General features: G+C 40.8%; 1 protein-coding gene across 1 annotated transcript in view; it reads right to left on the bottom strand.

Annotated features, from left to right (window-relative positions):
- Positions 1-8,862, bottom strand: part of LOC141438195 (uncharacterized) — a 102,016-nt gene extending 93,154 nt beyond the window's left edge. The window contains exon 1 of the mRNA XM_074101953.1: positions 8,256-8,862. The gene's annotated coding sequence lies outside the window, so the exon portion shown is untranslated. The remainder of the gene's footprint in view (positions 1-8,255) is intronic.
- Positions 8,863-11,133: the final 2,271 nt, after the last annotated feature.

Genomic DNA, 11,133 nt, shown 5'->3' with positions numbered 1-11,133 from the left:
GGAATATGGACGAGAAGACATCACGAAGTTTTCCCGAACGCTGCCCATCCGAGTTGGATTCTTCGGGCGCGATATACATTGCGGGGTCACAATCCAACCGAGTAACGCAAGATCGATCGAGCACCGCAGTGTCATGCTACTGGAACGGTATTCTGGAATATATGTGAACAGGGCCTAAGATCAATCAATCTTCATATTCATTCAGCATTCTTTTTTTTTTTTATTCGACTGGATGGCTAACGCGCAAGTGTGTCTCCTGATGGTAAGAGATCATCACCGCCCATAAACATCTGCAATACCAGGGTTATTGCAGATGCGTTGCCAACCTAGAGCCCTAAGACGGGATACCTCAAGTGCCAGTAATTTCACCGGCTGTCTTACTCTCCACGCCGAGACACAACAGTGCAAGCACTGCTGCTTCACGGCAGGATTAGCGAGCAAGATGGTGGTAGCAATCCGGGCGGACCTTGCACAAGGTCCTACCACCTGCAAGAATGCTTTTTCTGGGGTAATAATAATCCAAAAGCATAATAGTAATAGTAAGTTATAAGTTTGTGAGTGTATGTGTTTATTACCTACCTACTTATTCACGGTAAAACGGCTAAAACTAAACTAAACATATGGGGAGAGGGGTAGCAATTTCACCATAATTATAATAGTATGGTATAACATACAGGATGGCTGATTTAAATGGGTCAGTATAGATAAATCTGAAATTATTAGACATAAAAAATCTTGCTCGAGTCTCAAAATATGAGTTTTTTTAACTATGTTTTTCTTGTCTCTAAAATCTTATGACATTGCTCCTTCATCATCCCAGCCTATATACGTCCCACTGCTGGGCACAGGCCTCCTCTCAGAACAAGAGGGCTTGGGCCATAGTTCCCACGCGGGCGCAGTGCGGATTGGGAACTTCACACGCACCATTGAATTGCTTCGCAGGTTTGTGCAAGTTTCCTCACGATGTTTTCCTTCACCGCAAAGCTCGTGGTAAATTTCAAATGTAATTCCGCACATGAATTTCGAAAACTCAGAGGGGCGAGCCGGGTTTGAGCCCACGACCCTCTGTTTGAGAGGCGATAGGTCAAACCACTAGCCACCACGGCTTTTTGACATTGCTCCTTAGCACAGATTTTTCTGTGTCCTCACCTACTTACTGACTGAACCATCGAAATAGGTCGCCCGATATTTAGATGGATATATAACGGATATCAAACGGGTCCAACAAACATTGAACTGAATAATACATTTCTAAATAACTTCCCCAACTCTGACCGAACAGACTCATGCGCCCACATCTGCGACCTAATGCACGAAAAATACAACTTTAGATATGAAACGAACACGATTCTCGTATAATATAGTAGATTATTCAGCTAGGGAGGTAAAGTAATAAATATCACGCGAGATATTTGGTATCCGAAAAAAAATTAAGCCTTTATACTACTAGGTTGATATCATGTTCACATCCCATAGCCTAAAGAAATCATAGCGAAATGATTAGAAATATGTCCACACTGGTTCGTCATTCAGTTTCGTCGACTGTACAAGGATAGATTACTCGCATTAAATCTCTTTTTAACCGACTTCAAAAAAGGAAGAGTTCTATGTTCCAATGTTTGTATTTTTTATGTATGTTCACGATTACTCATTGTACTGCCAAAGAAAGTTGCTAATCCACAAGGATAGCCGCACAAGTGGTTAGTGTGAACAAGACTTTAGAATATGATGATGTTAGTGTAGTGTATGTGTACCCTCCTTGTGATGAAGATGAGGGTAGTTGTTCGCCGCTGACGGCCGCGCAGCGTAGCTGCAGGGCTACTACGAAATTCGTAAATCGAAGTTGGCTGCGCAGTTTTAGCATGCCATCCCTTTTCAAAGTCTCTTGACATAGATACGGCGCATAGTCGCATTATGTACAGTCACCAGCACCAATATCTGACACAACAAGCGTGCATAAATATCTGACACGACTCTATTTCAGATATTTTGCACGCTCCGCTGGGCAGATATTAATGCTGGTGACTGTACGTGGTTCACATTAAGCTTCTCGTTCGAAGGAACCATGGAAAAGTTCGAAACATTTTCGCGATGGGCGCGCTTATAGTTGAATTTTCGGTATTTTGAGGGGGTGAAGCAGACGACGCGGTGGAGGCGAATGCGGGCGACTCGCGCGTCTGTCACGCAGCCCGTTGACGGCCTTATTCTGTTTGTAACCGTATTCTGGTTAATGTGAATTCCGGATTTTTCCTTAAAATTATAATTACACATTTTTTGGTTTAATAAAGAAAATCTTCGTTTAATATGAATAGTCTTGTAATAAACAAATTATTTATGCCTCTTCATGCCCACAGTTTGATTTGTAACGTAGGTAATGGATAGACATTTAGACTGAATAGGTCGATAGATAGATATGACAGATGGCATGCTCTTGTTTCGGAGGCCAAGACCTCTTTGGGTCCCTGAGCCAAATTAGTTAGTTAGATAGCTTATTAGTCTGGTCAACATTTAGGATACTTTATGTTACGGAAAATAAATATTTTTAAAAAATTGCTCTAAATCGGATTCCGCGCGGACGCAGTCGACGGCAACAATTAGTTTTAAATAAATTTATAGCTCTTCAAAATTGTCTGGAGCATGAAGCGATGTTTTTCTTATTTTCATGACTTGAGAAGTATGGATATGTAGGAGAAAGTTATTTATCTTCAGTCAGAGGAGATTCCAAAGTTGATTGTCTGGAGCATGAAGCGATGTTTTCGCTATTTTCGTCGCTTGAAAAGTATAGATATGTAGAAGAAAGTTCTTTTTCTTCAGTCAGAGGAGGTTCTACAGTTATTTTTCATGAAGATTCTTTTCCCTTAGTGGCATTCCCCGAGCTCGACGGGAATCAACAATTTCGGGTAGTAACCAGTCCATATAAAATGAAATTAGTTTGTCTTTCATTTTTTTCCCCAAAATGTATCATCTATAAGTATGATTACTGTTTTGAGGTGATGATTTTCACCACTCCACACAGCAAATATACACTGTGCTCGACACGTGACATGGAGACCTTGGATCTGGTCATACCAGTTACTATTTTTGTTAATTTCAGTAGTTTTAGTTTCCTTTTCATAATTCTACATCTGAATTTCGTTTTCTTTGATACATTTTTTCAAGTCCATTTCTAAAGGCTACACTTCAACCGGGCACTTTATTTCACTTTTACTTAAAGATGATACATTTTGGGAGAAAAAATTAAAGACAAACTAATTTCAAAAATGAAAATACAAACTGAAATATAGATGCACAGAAAAACCAGAAAAATAAGACCAGCACTGGAAATCGAACCCAGGTCCTCGGTATTCCGTACCGCGTGCTATACCGCTACACCCACTGCTGGTCCACCAGCAGTGACCAGCAGTGGTGGTTGACCGGCAGTGGTGTAGCGGTATAGCACGCGGTACGGAATACCGAGGACCTGGGTTCGATTCCCAGTGCTGGTCTTATTTTTCTGGTTTTTCGGTGCATCTATATTTCAGTTTGTATTTTCAATTTAGGTTTTACGGGATGACCGTAAAAGAAAAAAAATTGGAATGGAAATAAAAATATAAAAAGATTCCAAAAAACCAATCTTGATTTACGTGAAGGTAAATTACAAATCGAAGTCCCTATAATAAATAAGTCGCTGATAAGGTAGGCGGTAGGCGTCGTAATGTACGGTCTGGTACACACGGACCGCATTCCAATTGCAATCCGGCTGTAAAATGGCAGAACTACATCAGAACTGCGTAAGAACTGCACTCCGACTGCCTAAAATGGCAGTTGGAATGCAGTCCTCTGACAGTCGGGTCCAGTGCTGGTGCAGTTGTACTAACTGCGCAATAACTGCATCCAAACTCCCATTTTGCAGCCGGATTGCAGTTGGAGTACATGTTTTTTGTCAATAATTTACTAGTGCAACCAAGTGCAACCATCTTATTTTATTAAAATAATTTATGTTAAATAACTTGGCTGAATGCAAGATATTACCTTTGCCTGCAAAAAAGTGAGAAAATCTAAACTTAGATCGAAACTGTTGCATCTACTATCAGAAATATCAGTGAAACTGTCAAAGGGATCAAGCAGGGCTACTACGAAACTCGAAACTAGAAGTTCGTGTCGTGCGGTCCCTCTGACACTTATACTATTTAATACGAGAGCGAGAGGGACGGTACGATACGAACTTCGAGTTTCGAGTTTCATAGTAGCCGCAAGGTTCGCCGCATGTTCGCCGTGAGTAGTATAGGTTATACAACGTGCCTACAATTTGTATGGCAGTCGCGGTAGAATCTGGACGAAGCCGTCCGCGTCCGTGAGCAGCCGAGGCCCGCGCCAACCAGCTTGCGGTCGTAGTACGAATGTGAAATCCGCTCAGCAGGGATGCTACGAAACTCGAAGATCGTGGGTTGCGGTCCCTCTGACACTTATACTATTTAGTACGAGATAGAGAGGGACCGCACGACACGAACTTCGAGTTTGGAGTTTCGTAGTAGCCCTGCTGACTCGGCCCGACTCCGGCCGGTCGATTAGTGTGTGGTAGGTACTTCGTTTAGGTACTCTAATGCTTCTCATATGTGCTCTGAGTTCACTTATGCGTTTCCTCTTTCGCTAACTTTTTTATTACTGCGATTACCCATATTATTTGCTCTCAAAAGTAGTACTAGCGCGTTAGAAAAATGTGCACAGGTCCGTCGTCGACTACGTACACGCGTGTACTGGCGACTGGGAAATACTTGGCCGCCGCCGCGCGCTAGAACCATTTTATTTGCCAAAGACGAAATAAATCTGTATGATTGATGTACTCAACCTATTGAAAATCTATGAAGCATAAATCTAAATCTACTAAAAACTATTTAATAAATCAAATTTTGTGTTGATATTCATAATAGTTTTTATAATATTTGGTTTAACGTGTAAACGAAGGCTCTTTTTCAAAAAAATAATCTATCGAGGTTTTTGTCAGCAATCGTGTTTTTGATGAAGTCAAAAACTAGCTAATAGACTGAAAAATACATATAAAAAAATTGCAGTTGTAAGTATTGTGTAAGTATATTTAAATATTTTCTAAAATTGTAGTTTTCACTACGTACAGCGCCTTACCCTCTGGCATGCCGACGTTGCCCAACGTGTAAGAAGATTTTATTAAATCAGTTGTTACTTTGTGGTATTTACCACGAGCTTTGCGGTGAAAGAAAACATCGTGAGGAAACCTGCACAAACCTGCGAAGCAATTCAATGGTACGTGTGAAGTTCCCAATCCGCAATGGGCCCGCGTGGGAACTATGGCCCAAGCCCTCTTGTTCTGAGAGGAAGCCTGTGCCCAGCAGTGGGACGTATATAGGCTGGGATGATGATGACTTTGTGGAGGTCTATATCGATGAACTAAAACAATAACTTTGCTCACCCGCAATGTTTATGATAGCTAGCTCTATTCAACAAACATGTAAAACATGGCATAAAGTGCTCTTTATCAGAATGCTGACGTTTTTATGACGTATGGTCTTTATCAGTGCAGCATAGTAGTGAGCTTGCAACAAAGGCGACCTCTGATTACCTAAAATACCTGAGTGAGTACGGTAACCTAATCATACTAATATTATAATTGCGAAAGTGTGTGTTTGTATGTTTGTCCGTCTTTCACGTCGAACCGGAGCCACGGATCGACGTGATTTTTGGCATAGAGATAGTTTTTGGGCCAAAGAGTGACATATGCTACTTTTTAACCGGGAAAACACCGAGGGAACAGCGGGCGATGACCGAATCCGGTGCGGGCGAAGCCGCGGGCAAAATATATTAAAAAATTCTTTGAAAAACCTGTACTGTAGAGTAAAGGCGTTATCTCGAAAAGAAATTGGGCTATTTGTAATCAGATGAATTCAGGTGCAGAATATCTTAACCTACGTAGTGGTATAAATAAGACAAAATGGACGGTATTATGCAAACAGGAACCAACCTACAAAAAGTTTGAAAACCCCCGACATCACTTCAAAGTTCAAAATCTCAAAAACGGCAGAATCGATTTTGATAAAACACGTCTAAGAACCATCGCTAAAAACCTGCTTTCAAATATAAAAAACTGCATTCAAATCGGTTCACCCGTTTAAGAGCTACGGTGCCACAGACAGACACACATAGCGGTCAAACTTATAACACTCCTCTTTCTGCGTCGGGGGTTAAAAATAGAGATAATTATGCAACAAGTTACTAAAATGCACTCTATCAGGTGAGATAGAAGGTGCATTTTAGAAACTTGTTGCATACTAATTTTAACTTTTGGAAAAATTTGGGTTGGTTCCTGTTTGCATAATTACGTCCAAATAGTTTTGTTTTTCCTTTGCCTTAGGAAGGCAGTATATCGGAACTAAACGTGATATCACGTAATTTTTAAACTTTCTAAAAAAAAATGTGAAATAGGCCAGCAAATAACCAACCTTCTATTAAAAAACCGTATCTAAATCGGTCGAAATGTTTACGCGAAAAATTCTAACATTCGTTTTGTGCAAACAAACTCTCACCGGTAAGGCAAATCCCTTCGCCGTTCTGTCCCGGATAAACAATCATCACCTACAGTGTAGGTCCTACATCTCGGCTGTATGTCCCATTGGCCACAAGCCTCTTCTTAGCACGAGAGGGCTAGGGCAGTAGTTCCCTCGCGGGCCAAAAATAACTAACCAACGAAAAGTTGGAGAACCCCCGATTTTGTTCATTTAAAGTTCAATATCTCAAAAACGGCCATCGCTAGAAAACTTGTTTTTAAATAAGAAAAACCATATTCAAATCGGTTCACCCGTTTAAGAGCTATGGTGCCACAGACAGACACCATCCATCCCAGCCTATATATACGTCCCACTGCTGGGCAGAGGCCTCCTCTCAGAACAAGAGTGCTTGGGCCATAGTTCCCACGCGGGCCCAGTGCGGATTGGGAACTTCACACACACCATTGAATTGCTTCGCAGGTTTGTGCAGGTTTCCTCACTATGTTTTCCTTCACCGCAAAGCTCGTGGTAAATTTCAAATGTAACTCCGCACATGAACACCGCCGACAGACACACATAGCTGTCAAACCTATAACACCCCTCTTTTTGCGTCGGGGATTAAAAATAGCATAATTTTAAAAGCATAATATCACAAGAATTTGAACTTCCCTCTGTACCTACCCATAGGAATGGTAATCTATTTACATTTATTTGGGAACTCGTCGTATCGCCTAACGTTGTTAGTCCTAATTGATCGATTGTCCTAACATCTGAAACTGAAAATATTTCAGAACACCTCATGCGTTCATCATCATCATCCCAGCCTATATACGTCCCACTGCTGGGCACAGGCCTCCTCTCAGAACAAGAGGGCTTGGGCCATAGTTCCCACGCGGGCCCAGTGCGGATTGGGAACTTCGCATGCACCATTGAATCGCTTCGCAGGTTTGTGCAGGTTTCCTCACGATGTTTTCCTTCACCGCAAAGCTCGTGGTAAATTTCAAATGTAATTCCGCGCATGAATTTTGAAAAACTCAGAGGTGCGAGCCGGGGTTCGAACCCACGACCCTCTGCTTGAGAGGCGATAGGTCAAACCACTAGGCCACCACGGCCTCATGCGTTACTTACTTAGAATGGGTTAAACCTAAGTTTATTTTATAACATTCCTGAAAAGTAGATGGTTCAATTATAATGAACAATTAGGAGAATCAACAATAAGACAAACATTACATTAGGACAACGACACGATATACATAGACTCTATTTATTCATTTTTGTCAAGTCCGTTATTTGCATGACGAAAATACAATGTTTGCGAACACGTTACGGATCTCCATTAAATATTTAATCGTCATTAGCAAATACGCTCGGATTCAGGACGTTTACTTCCATAAGCACGCATGGATGAGTCAGTCGGCAATATCTGTGCACCTCGCTTGTTACAATGCAGATCTCCACCATGCCTTGCATCTTAAACTAAATATCGGACGACTCTATTTCTGGGGTCGGTAGGACGCTTCAGATATTTTTGCACGCTCCGCTGTGGCAGATATTAATGCAAGTATGCAGACTGTATATGAGAATACACTGTCTTTTAAATATTAACCAATTCAACAACACCTAAATTCTATAAAATATAATTTTTAATCCCTAAGTACAAACAATTTAATCACGGCCACGGCATAATGGATCGTTAACGGCCGTTGCCAAAGCTACCAGTATCTTCGGAAGAAAGAAAACAACTGTTAAGATACTTACCTCAAGCGGTATTACGAATAGGGACTGTTTGTTGGACGTCCGTAATCCGGATCATCTTAGCGATTGTTGGAACACGTTTCTAACAAAGTTTGTCAAATACTATTACAAAAATAACACAAAGTTGTTCACTTAGTAACAGAATTGGCATGCGTTTTAGACGAAGACACTAAGCACGGTTTCCAACGCGAATGGAGCGGACTCATTAATGACTTAGTTCAACTTACATCGATCAACTTTATAGAGGTTCGATGTAGCTTTCATGCAGCTGATAGTTGTACGTCAAACCGAGTCCATACGAAGTCCGCTCCGCTCCCGGTGTAAATTGGGCTTGAGAATTCGATTAAAAAGCGGGCAAAATACTACCGTTGCAATATATATTTTTAAGTACTTTAACAATGTTTTTAATGTTGAATTAACACTATTTTTACTTTTCACTTATCACAAAAAAAAACACTGATTCAAATAAATAAATTCGGCTAGCTAATTTTATAAAAATAATTGAAGCTCATTTTCGTCCACACCGAGTCTTGTTTCTTTTGTTTTGTGCGTGTTCGTCTTCTGTGAACGAACTTTTGGGCGGCTAGGGCGGCGTGTAAGCTCGCTGGGCGGCCGGCGTGGACTGACGTAGAGAGCTTTGCGCGTCATGAGCTATGTAGACGACTCGGTTTGAGCTTTAGAATTGTTAGCGGAGTATTAGGTAGATAAACCCACGCATTGCAAATGCAACTATTCATACGCACTTTATGGAGATACATTATATGCTATATTGAAGGTGTATGAATTGAAAAATAGCGGGAAACTACTACCACACTACTACTAATAGGGACCCTGCTGAGATAGAATTAAAAAAATTGGTAAGAAGTGAGGCCTCACAAATATGCGTAAAGAAGTTCGTTAGTCACTGATCCGCAAAAATACTTGGTTTTTCATAGCAACACCATGAAATAAAACTTATTTTTTGCATGTATTTAAAGTGTGGAACCCTCAGTGCACGAGTCCGGTTCAGCAGAGTCCATTTTTTAAATGATCCATCTATGAACATATGCTTAATTTTTAAACTTTAACCCCCTTATTCATAAACGACAATCAAACCTATTTTAGTTAAAATGCCGCTAAAATTCGTTTGTCCTTATCTGTCCCTTCGACATTTGTATTTGTTAGAAAGGGACAAAGCATTTGTTAGTTAACATAGGCTTGTTAAGTTTTATGAATAAGGGGGTAAGACTGTGCAAACCGATGAAGCGCCGAATTTCGGATTTGTTAAGAAAAAATTGAAATGTACCCAATTACAGCAAGTGGCGACAGGGCGCCGACTAACGTTTTACGACTATTATTCGCCAGTCGACGCCTGACCGGCGTAAAAACGCAATAAAAAAGGCTTGTTAACTGTTGAGACAATGTTATTTTACAGCGATTCCGTTTACTATGTTGCCGGGAATAAGTTTTTGCCAAAAATTTCGTTTTCAATAAGTGTTTTTTTGTTGTGCTTTTTTAGGGTTCCGGAGCCAAAATGGCAAAAACGGAACCCTAATAGTTTCGCCATGTCTGTCTGTCTGTCTGTCCGTCCGTCCGCGGCTTTGCTCAGGGACTATCAATGCTAGAAAGCCGTAATTTTGCACGAATATGTATACAGGGTGGCCCATTTATATCGGTCAGTATGGGAAAGTCTGAAACTATACGACATACGAAAATTTCTTCTTAGGAACCATGACATCGATTTTAATAACAAGAAAAACTGCATTCATGCATTTTAAAAAAACCTGTACTCAGCTCGGGAATCGAACCCGGTTGTTTTGAAAAAAAAACTTACACTATTTCTATTTAGATATCGATTGTGTACGTCTTAAGAAGTAAATATGTCCATGAAACATTATGTCTAAAATGAATAAAATGCATTGTTTTCACATACTTTACTTTATTTTAGTAGGTGTTCGAAGTGTCCACCGCTACAATATTCAACAAATTCTGGCATGTAAAATTCTCTCTATGGTTGTTTGTACCTCTATGTCATCATCATCATCCCAGCCTATATACGTCCCACTGCTGGACACAGGCCTCCTCTTAGAACAAGAGGGCTTGGGCCCTAGTTCCCGCGCGGGCCCAGTGCGGATTGGGAACCATGTCAAGATACAAAATGCAATAATAAGATAGTTACCTAACCGTGTTGAACAGTGTATTGAAAAAAACGGTGGACACTTCGAACACCTACTAATATAAATTAAAGTTTGTGAAAACAATGCATTTTATAGAGAACCTGACTACGAAGCTTAAGGTCCCGGGTTCGAATCCCGGCCGGGGCAGATATTTGTATGAATAATACGAATGTTTGTTCTCGGGTCTTGGATGTTTAATGTGAATTTAAGTATGTATTTATCTATATAAGTATGTTTATCCGTTGCCTAGTGTCCATAGTACAAGCTTTGCTTAGTTTGGGACTAGGTCAATTGGTGTCAAGTGTCCCATGACATTTATTTATTTATTATACCTAAACTTGGAATATCCGTACAAAATGCGAAATCCTTAGAAAAATATTACTTAATTTTTTCGTAATGGCTACGGAACCCTATTTCGGGCGTGTCCGACACGCTCTTGGCCGGTTTTTTTTATTTGCCGCGCTTTGTCTGGGACAGCTTTCGTTGGCCAGAGTCTATCTAAACTATTCTTAGGCTGCGTGTCCACCAGAAATGTGCGAGGGAGTACAGCGAGGAATGTTTTGTCATGAACCAATAGAAACGCTTCATTGCTATCCTCGCTCCGCCGACCTGTTTCCACCAGAGATGCGCTGAACGCACACCACAGATATAGATTACAATCTAATAATAGTGTAATCTATATCTGTGACGCACACCCTCGCACATCTCTGGTGGAAACGCAGTCT

Source organism: Choristoneura fumiferana, chromosome 18, assembly GCF_025370935.1.
Source record: "Choristoneura fumiferana chromosome 18, NRCan_CFum_1, whole genome shotgun sequence".
NCBI classification, from domain to species: domain Eukaryota; kingdom Metazoa; phylum Arthropoda; class Insecta; order Lepidoptera; family Tortricidae; genus Choristoneura; species Choristoneura fumiferana.
The sequence above is the reverse complement of the archived record's forward strand: the minus strand, read 5'-3'. Positions and strand labels throughout refer to the sequence as shown.